The following is a 10608-nucleotide window of genomic DNA, read 5'->3' on the forward strand; positions in this document are numbered from 1 at the left end:
ATTATTTATTAAATTTAAATAATTATTCATAATAAAAAATTATTTGTCAGTTTTATCATTCTATTAATTTTAGTAACTATTTTTTTTCAATTCAAAAAATATCAAGATATAGAGATAAAATGAATAACAAAACAAATACAAAGAGCAAATAATTGAAATATGATCCCGTATTAAATAAAAGTAAAATATGTGTCTAACTATAATAATAATAATAATAATAATAATAATAATAATAATAATAATAATAATAACAATAATAATACCACCATAATAAGATCACGTAGTGATAAAAAAAAATACTAATACTAATAATAATAATAATAATAATAATAATAATATTAATACAACTACATATATAAAGAGATAAACATCTTTGGTGTCCTTTCTATTTTATCAATTTTATCCTCTTAATTATTATATTTTAAATTTAAATAATTATTTATAATAAAAAAAATATTTTTCAGTTTTATTATTTTACTAATTTTAGTAACTATTTTTTTAAATTGAAATAATTGTTTAAATGGAAAGATAAATGAACAACAAAACAAATAAAAATGACAAGTAATTGAAACATGACTCTTACATAGTAAGTAAAAGTAAAATGTGTAAGGATGTCAAAAAAATCCGTACCCGCAGGTATCCGCGGATAAAACCCGCAACGGGTAGGAAACAAATATTAAAAATGGATACCCTCTACCCACGAGTACATATATGTTTGATACCCGCAAGTTAACGGGGCAGGTACGGGTATCATAGTATCCGTACCCGTGGATACCCATACCCACTAAACTTTAATTCACAAAAATACCCTTATATATATATATATATATATATATATATATATATATATATATATATATATATATATATATATATATATATATATATATATATATATTAGTAAAACACATTCTGACCTAATTTTTTATAAGCTGCACATCTTGTCTTCTGTCTTCACTCTTCCAACTTCGAGTATTGGTACATTGTCTTCTTCCAAGTACACCCCTTGAAATTATTCTCTTTCCTTTCTTTGAAATTGGACATATACATCAAACTCTATATAGACAGTGACATTTATGGTATGTTTGTTGTCAAATGATGGAATCAAAATAAGAATACTTGACACGTGACAGTTGAGTTTTATTATTTGTTTATTTTTTTATTTTCTAGGAATCAAATCGGAGAAAGTGAGCTTATTGATCAAAACACTAATTAAAGAATTTTCATTGTGTTGAATGTCATTTTATATTTATTTTTATAATTATTTTGATTTGTATGAAATTGAGTTTATTTGAACTTTATTTAAAATTTATGACAGCGATGTATTTTATTATGATTAAATATTTGTTTTTTAAATAATTTTGTAAATATCTGCGGGTACCCGTGGATACCCGCGGATATGAAAAAAAAAAGGCAGATACCTGCATAATGGATACCCGATGGATATGAGTATGAGTACGGAGCGAATATTTTTCCAGCGGGTAGGGTATGGGGGAACTACTACCCGTACCCTACCCACCCGTTGACATCCCTAAAAATGTGTATCTAACAATAATAATAAAACAATAATAATAATAAATATTATAATAAATATAGTTCTTAATAATAATAATAGTAATATAATAATAGAAATAATTATAATTAATAATAATGATAATAATATTTATAGTTGATAGTAATAATGATTATTAATTATAGTTGATAATAATAACCCGTGACAGATCTTGACCTATAATTTTGGAGGAGCCAAAATAAGTTATAGTAAAAAATTTTGAACTCATCAATAATTTATTCGGAATAAAAATCTCTAGTTATTCCTTTTTTAGTGTAAATAACCATATTGTGTTCAAGAAATTCATTTTTCATCTTATTCCGAATTTTGTTTTGATAATCTTTGTTGTAGAAAATGAAACATTAAGAATTAAATAAAATGAATTAGACAATCAATCGAGTAAAATATCTTTAATTTGTTTGTTTTTGTCAAATATTGACATAATTCAATATTGGTCGACAAATCCTTCAAATTTGAATAAGTGTGAACATCAACAATGAAATATTGGAGTGAAATTTTAAACTAATCATATATTTATCAATATACCTATTTTTTTTTAAGTTTAAGACAAAAAAATAATTTATCATAATCTAATAAAAATTGAGTTGTAATTACTAAAAAAAAATATATAATAGTAATAATATTATATATTACAAATAAGAGTAATAACTTTATTACTAATAATGTTAATAATACTAATAGTAATAATATATAATAGTAACATATAATAATAATAAAAATTATTATTATTATTATAATAATACTAATATTTGTTATAATTTTACTACTATCACTATAAATAATATTTATAATAATAATATTATTAATAATTAGAAATACTAATACTTATAAAAATACTACAAATAATAATATTATTTATAATTAATATTATAGTTGAAATCATAAATAAATGAAAAAATAAAAACAATTGACTTTTGTAGAATTTGAACCCGGGTCCTTTTGTACCAGAGTTTTAAAATAACGAAAAAACTAATATTATTCATAATAAAAACTAATATTATTCATAATAAAAACTAATTTTGTTTCAGAATAAATTTTATGTGCTTTTGAACGTTTATTATGAAAATCATATTCTAAAAATATTATTCTTAATCAAGAAGACACTGTTAAAAAGAGTAAAAATCATCAAAAAGTTGAGAAAATTGTGGGAGTGCATATAGAAATTCTGAGGATGCAGGAAGAAAAAGACAATGTGAAAATGGGAAGTACCAAAAGGTGTGAGCGAGATCCAAATATGTTCATGCTATTACACTTCCATATTTCTTAAATGCACCCCCTTTCTTTTCTTTTATTTAAAATAAATATTCATCTGAAATTTCTTTTCTTGTTTCATTTCCAAAAATTTCTTTCCATAATGTTAAGTAAATGATTTTTTTTGCAATAAATACATTTTTGAGTGTTATGAAAATAATGTTATAAAAAAATACCTTTTATATTAGAAAAAAGGAAAAATATATTGTAAAGACTACCTTTATACAAAAGTCTTCATACGGGTTCGGATCAAAAGACCCTACGTCCAGTTGTTAATCTCTTAAACAAATAGATTAACTCAATCACTATAATAATCAGAGTACAAACATATTATAAAAGAGTAAAGGATTAGAAAACACCTCTTTTGAATCACACAAGAGATTAAGACACCTCCCTTGAAATCCACAAGGGATGAAAACACCTTCCTTGAATCACACAAGGAATGAACAAAAACTCCCCCTGAGTCACACAGAGGATGACCAACTTTCCTAACAACAACACAACACTCAATCTTCTGAGAACTAACATAGAAAAAGTTATTGCTCACTCACACTAGGCTTTTCAAAACTATTTTTAAGAATCTCACAGAGCACCACTTTGTAGTCACAACACAAGAACTCTGAATCTTAAAAAGGTGCTTTTGAAGTTGGAAACTAAACTGAGTTCTATTAAAGGAGGTTTTCAAAAGTTAAGTTAGAAATGAAGAGTTGAGCTGAAACTGCCAAGGATAATCGATTACCACTTAAGATAATCGATTATTCTAGTGATTTTTGAAAACAAAGTTTTGCAGCAGTAATTGATTACCCAAAATGGCAGTCAATTATCTCATGTACATTTTTGAACAAATAGTTTTATAATTGCTAGTGGTAATCGATTACCAGAAATGGTAATCGATTATTTCGAGTTGGTTTGCAAGAGCCAAGTTATAACTGCCAGTGATAATCGATTACCATTGGTAATCGATAAAAGTTAAGCATATTACAATAAGAACTTTAAATATAAAATGTATTGTCTTCAATATCTTCAAGTATTTTCTTCAATATCTTTATCATCATCAAAATCTTTTTAATCAATCTTCTTTTTTTGTCAACATAGATTAAAAAAATACAATAACAAGAAGTATGAATCAAAGTCAAATAATTACCCTTAACAAATCAATGCTTCCAACTAGAACTACAAATAATTGTTTCCACATTCTCTGACAAAAGTCGATTCATATATTTGTTAAGGATCTGAGATCCAATGCTAAATGAAGATTCAGATGCCATAATGCTTATTGGAATGGCTAATACGTCTCTAGCCATTCAAGATAGATCAAAAAAATCTTTGACTATTATTTTCCCACCATTGTAAGGCATCCATTTGCTCCAAAAGATCAAAATCTAAAGTTGGTTCATCCAAATATATGTCAAGTTGTGTCCTTCCAGGTTATTAGTTATTTGATGCTTGCACTCTATCAATTCGTATTATAATATTTGAAATTAGTAAAATGCATAACATAATGAACAATTGCACAAGAATAAATTTAAGTAAATTAAAAAGAAGCAAACAATTGACATAAAAAAGGTGTTTCATGTTTAAGGATGAAGATTGTCCATGTTTGCGCTTTTAAACATTTGATGATGTTGTCAAACCTTTATTATTATATTCACCAAATAGGTTGTACAAAATTTTCTTGATTTTTCCAATTTTGGCTCCCAAGTAAGTGAATCAATTTTTTTTTTTTTAAAGAAAAAGGCCAAATTTTCCAATTTCATTCTTAGGTCTAAAATTGCCTCAAGAGAAAGCATAATGCCATATTGATCCCAATATTTTTCAAATGTGACCATCAAGAATTCAGTCATGTTCTTAATTACTCCATCCCCATCCTTTATATTTTCAATCAACATCCTTTGAATCTTCCAAACTTGTAGAAAGTACAAATTGGGGGTAGGGTAGATTGTAGCAGAAATTAAGCAGGTGATATCATAAAAAGATATTAATAACCTACAAATGTTTTCAGCCCTCTTTCACTCTTACTCCGAAGGACAATATTTGTAACATTCATCAATCAAGTGCAAGATGAAAAGCATGTCTATATTTAAGGACACTTTTGAGCATCAAGTATGTTGAGTTCCAACGGGTGGGGACATCAAGACACAACCCACACAATGTATCAATATCATTAAACCTCTCATAACACTGTTTGAATTTTATCATTCTAGCTTCTGAACCCCTAACATATTTTATGCTAGTTCTGATTTGATCTAGAGCATTGTCAAACACCTTTAAACATTCTTGAACAATCAAATTCAGAATGTGTGCACAACAACGAACATGAAAGAATTCCCCCCATATATCAAGCCACTTTGTAGAATAAGTTGACTTTTTAAACTATTTTGGAGCACATCATTAGCTGAAGCATTGTCCAAAAGTGATAGATTTTTTTTTTTCTCTAATCCTTAGTCTTGTAAAAGTTCATAAATGTTTTTAGACAACTCAAAACTTGTGTGGAAAAGGAGGCATATGAAAAAACTTGAGAATCTTGCTATTTAACATCTAACTCGAATCAACAAAATGAGCACTCAAAGATAAATTGCTTTACACAACAATTGACGGTGCACTCCTTGATTTATTGTTTTCCCTTCAATTTTCCATGAATGTCTAACATCATTTAACCAATATCCTCAGTTTTATTTTGATCACATTTCATAGCATGACAATTCAAATGAGAAGTACTATATTTTCTTCCACCACACAAAAATATTTTGTAGTAACCATTGCACTTTGCTCTTTCTTTTCCTTCCCTATCAACCCCAATCTTGGTAAAATACCTCCAACAATTAGATGTGGAAACCTTATCCTTTTTTCTTTTTATTAGTTTCAATAATTTCAGTATGATTCACCTCAATCTCATTTTCACAAAAGGGTATATTAATATCATCCCTTTTCATTCTAACTTCTCAAAACAATTTGGCAAAATTAGAAAATATGATGCACATAGAAAACCATGGATTAAACAATAGAAGCACACACAAGCACACAACTGGAGCTTACACTTAATTAAACTTTTAACTAAATACATCTTTAAATTAAACAACTTGTTGAACTTGTTTCGACATATATCAACCATCGAAACATTCTCAATTTAAGTATAATAGAGTGACTCAGGCTTGGAAACTGCTCAAAATCCGATTAATTTAAACTAACATATTTATTGATTTTGGTGAACTTTTAAAATTAGAAATTGGTCCCCTCGGGTGTTGATTCAACTCATATGTCCATACATAGATATCATAAGAAATCTATTTAACTTTCAGGAAGAGATTAGGTATTTTTGTGACAACTCAATAAAAGCACACACAATCACACAAAAGATTAAGACTACACTAAATAATCATGAATTTTTACACAACAGTGTTGAAGCATAACAACAATATCATATATATATATATATATATATATATATATATATATATATATATATATATATATATGCATATTCAAATTCAAAGAAACACTAAAAAACCAACAAAGAAGAGGAGCTCACCTGCAAGGACAACAACGAGGTCTCCAAAACGAATCAAAGAGAGGATTGAATTGATGAATGACGATGCTGGTAAGGAGGCCGTTGCTCGGAGTCTTCGTCTACGATGGAGGCTCGTGTCCCGACACAATAATTCAAAATCCATGGTGCAGTTCTTCAAAATTTGTGAGTGAGATGACTTTGTTTGCTATGGTGGCGAGTGAGATGCATCTTCGTCTTTGTTTGCTTTGCACTCGCGTCTTTGTTTGCAGTGGTGGTGGGATATGCGCCTACATCTTCATCTCCGTTTGTTACGGTTAGTGGTGTGAGATGATTGGTGGTCGGGTGAGATGATTTGTGGTTGGGTGAGATGAGTGATGGTGAGTTTAGGGATGACATGCGATGAGTAGAAAGAGAACGCAAAACATGACAGAGAGACAAGAATCCAAATGAATTAGGGTTTCAACATTTCAATTAAATTGGGGTAAGTTACGAGTCAGTGGGTGAACCCTTCCCGCCTCGCCTCTAGCCTACGCGGGCTGCAAGTTGCATGGGTCAAACTTCTGCGGGCCAGCCCGCCAGAGCTGTCCTGCATTGTCACTCCTAATATACTTTCAATATTTTAAAAGTATTTCCTAAAACATAAAAATGAAAAGAGTATTTTGGAATGTTAAAAAAAAAGCATTTTTACGAAAATACATGTATTTTTCTAAAAGTATTTTTTTAACAAGATATTAAAGTTTTGCAAGAAAAAGAATGAATGATTTTAAGAGAGCAATAACTATTTTAATTTAATTGGAGATAAATGCACTTACTTAAATAATTCTATAATGGTAGAAGAAACATTGTTGGGTTGATAGAGTAAAAGTATAAAGGAGTTTGTGATTGAAAAAGAGACAAGAGTGTTTAAAAAAAAGTTTGAATCTATATATAATACAATTAGAAGGACCAAAAAATGCAAGTTCTTATATTCAATCAAACATAAAATTCAAAATATAACAAAACTAACTAAAAGGGGAAACTTTTACACACTTAAAATTTTGACAAGTTTTTCTGTCTTAGATTTGGCAACATAAACGGTTGACACGTGCATTAGTAACACAAAAATCAACTTCTGCAATTTGAACTTTTGAATTTTTAAATGTTCGGCGCCTTATCGGGTGCATTTCTCAGCCTCTTAGTTCCAGGCCTCCTGCACACATCTCTCCATTCTCCAAATGCAAAACCTTAATCTTTTTCTCCTTGCCACTTTATTATCATCACAAACCCTACTGCACACCATATCCAACATACATGAAAACCTTACCCTCTTCTCGCTTCTTCCCTATATACTTTTCTCTTAGATGATTTTATTATTTACTTTGCTTTTTCACCATTCGAAAATCTATATGCCTTTTCAGCATTGTGTGATCTTGGAGCAAGCATTAATCTGATGCCTTTATCCATTTTTAAAAGGTTGGGTATTGGAGAAGTGAAGCCTACTATGATAACTCTCCAATTGGTAGATCGTTCAGTGACTTATCCATATGGAGTAATGGAGGACGTCTTAGTAAAGGTGGATAAATTTATCTTTCCAGCTGATTTTGTGGTCCTTGATATGGAAGAAGATACTAAAGTTCCAATTATATTGGGAAGACCATTCTTAGCCACGGGAAGAGCATTGATAGATGTACAACAAGGCAAGTTGATGTTAAGAGTGGCTGATGATAAAGTCACATTTTCCATAAGTGAAGCAATGAAACACAAGGTGGAAAAGGAGGATTGTTTTCGAGCTGAAATTATTGAGTCTCTGGTGTATAAAGAAATGGATAATCATGGGAGGAAGAGTCCATTAGAGCTCACTTTGTTATCAGGTATGCAAGCGGATGAGTTATTGGCAGAAGTGAGTGATGAAGAGGTGGTTCAATGTGCACATCAATTAGAAGTTCTTAAGCCTTTATTCAGTTCTACCAAAAGAGTAGAAGATCTCAACATGAGTGAAGGTGGAGGAAACGAGACATCCAAGGTAGAATTAAAACAACTTCCTTCTCACCATAAATACAATTTCTTAGATGAGAAAAAGCTCAATCCTGTCATTATAAGCAATGAACTTACTGTTGTTAAGGAAGAAGAGCTTGTAAAGGTGTTGAGGAAGTACAAATCTGCTATAGGTTGGCAAATTGATGATTTACAAGGTATTAGTCCTACAGTGTGCATGCACAAAATTTATTTGGAAGATAACTTCAAACCTATCCGACAACCAGAAAGAAGGCTCAATCCCACAATGAAAGATGTGGTGAGGAAAGAAGTGATAAAGCTATTAGATGCGGACATTATTTATCCAATTTCGGATAGTGAGTGGGTGAGCCCGGTTCATGTGGTGCCTAAGAAAGGTGGGATGATAGTTGTGAAAAATGAAAAGAATGAACTCATTCCCACAAGAAAGGTGACTGGGTGGCGCATGTGCATTGACTACAGAAGACTTAATCAAGCTACAAGGAAGGACCATTTTCCCCTCCCATTTATAGATCAAATGCTTGAGAAATTGGCTGGACATGAATACTATTATTTTCTAGATGGCTATTCTAGTTACAACCAAATAGCCGTAGCTCCTGAAGATCAAGAGAAGACAGCGTTTACATGCCCTTATGGAGTCTTTGCATACAGGAGGATGCCCTTTGGTCTCTGCAATGCACCTGCAACATTTCAAAGGTGTATGTATTCCATTTTCTCTGATTTGATTGAAAATTGCATTGAAATCTTCATGGATGATTTTTCTGTATTTGGCTCTTCATTTGATTCTTGTCTATCTAATTTGACCTTGGTGTTGAAAAGATGTCAAGAAACTAATTTAGTGCTAAATTGGGAAAAATGTCAATTTATGATAAAGGAGGGAATTGTTCTTGGTCATCAAATTTCTGCTAAAGGCATTGAGATTGATAAAGCAAAGGTGGAAATCATTGAACAATTACCTCCTCCATTGAATGTAAAAGGGGTAAGGAGTTTTTTAGGACATGTAGGTTTTTATAGGCAATTTATTAAAGATTTTTCTAAAATTGCAAAGCCTATGACAAACCTTTTTGAAAAAGAAGCCCCTTTTGTGTTTGATGATGCATGTTTGAAAGCATTCATAACTTTAAAGAAACAACTTGTCTATGCTCCTATAATTACAACACCTATCTGGTCTTTACCATTTGAACTTATGTGTGATGCTAGTGATTATGCTGTTGGTGCTGTATTAGGACAGAGAAAAGACAAAGTGTTTCATGTTATTTATTATGCCAGTCGTGTATTGAATGAGGCTCAAAAGAATTATGCCACGACTGAGAAAGAATTGCTTGCTATAGTGTTTGCTTTTGATAAATTTAGATCCTATCTTGTGGGATCTAAAGTTATTGTTTACACTGATCATGCTGCTTTGAGGTATTTGTTTGCTAAACAGGATGCCAAGCCACGATTAATCCGTTGGATTCTTTTGTTACAAGAGTTTGACTTGGAAATTCAGGATAAGCAAGGGAAGCAACATTTAATAGCTGACCACCTTTCAAGACTGAAAATTGGTGAGGATGATGCTCGAGAAATACAACCTATTCCAGAGGAGTTTCCAAATGAGTAGTTATTAGCCATTACATCTTTGCCATGGTTTGCAGACTTTGCCAATTTCAAAGCAGCTGGTATAATTCCTTATGACTTGAGTTTTCAGCAGAGATAGAAATTATTGCATGATGTTAAAAGTTATTTATGGGATGATCCTCTGTTGTTTAGAAGATGTGGTGATGGTATCATTAGGCGATGTGTTCCTGAAAATGAATTTGAAAGTATCCTGTGGCATTGTCATGGATCTGATTATGGGGGGCATTTTAGTGTTGCGAGAACAGCTTCTAAAGTTTTACAAAGTGGCTTCTATTGGCCTACTCTCTTTAAAGATGCTCGTGGTTTTATTGAGAAGTGTTTATTGCAATTGGATGAGTTGGATGAATTTAGACTTCAAGCCTATGAGAATGCTAGCATTTATAAGGAAAGGACAAAAAAATGGCATGATAAAAGAATTGCACATAGAGAGCTTACAACAGGACAACATGTGTTATTATACAATACTAGGCTCAAATTGTTTCCTGGTAAATTAAAGTCAAGGTGGTCTGGTCCGTTTGTTGTGAAGCAAGTATTTCCCTTTGGTACAATTGAAATTTCAGACCTCAATTCAAAAAGAAATTTTAGAGTGAATGGTCAAAGATTGAAGGTGTATGTGGGTGATGTTTTCAAAAAGAATGTAACCACTTCTGCATTAACATTACCACAA

This window comes from Vigna unguiculata, chromosome 10 (assembly GCF_037176805.1).
Source record: "Vigna unguiculata cultivar grain cowpea cultivar isolate G323 ecotype 2 chromosome 10, ASM3717680v1, whole genome shotgun sequence".
Classification (NCBI taxonomy): Eukaryota; Viridiplantae; Streptophyta; class Magnoliopsida; order Fabales; family Fabaceae; genus Vigna; species Vigna unguiculata.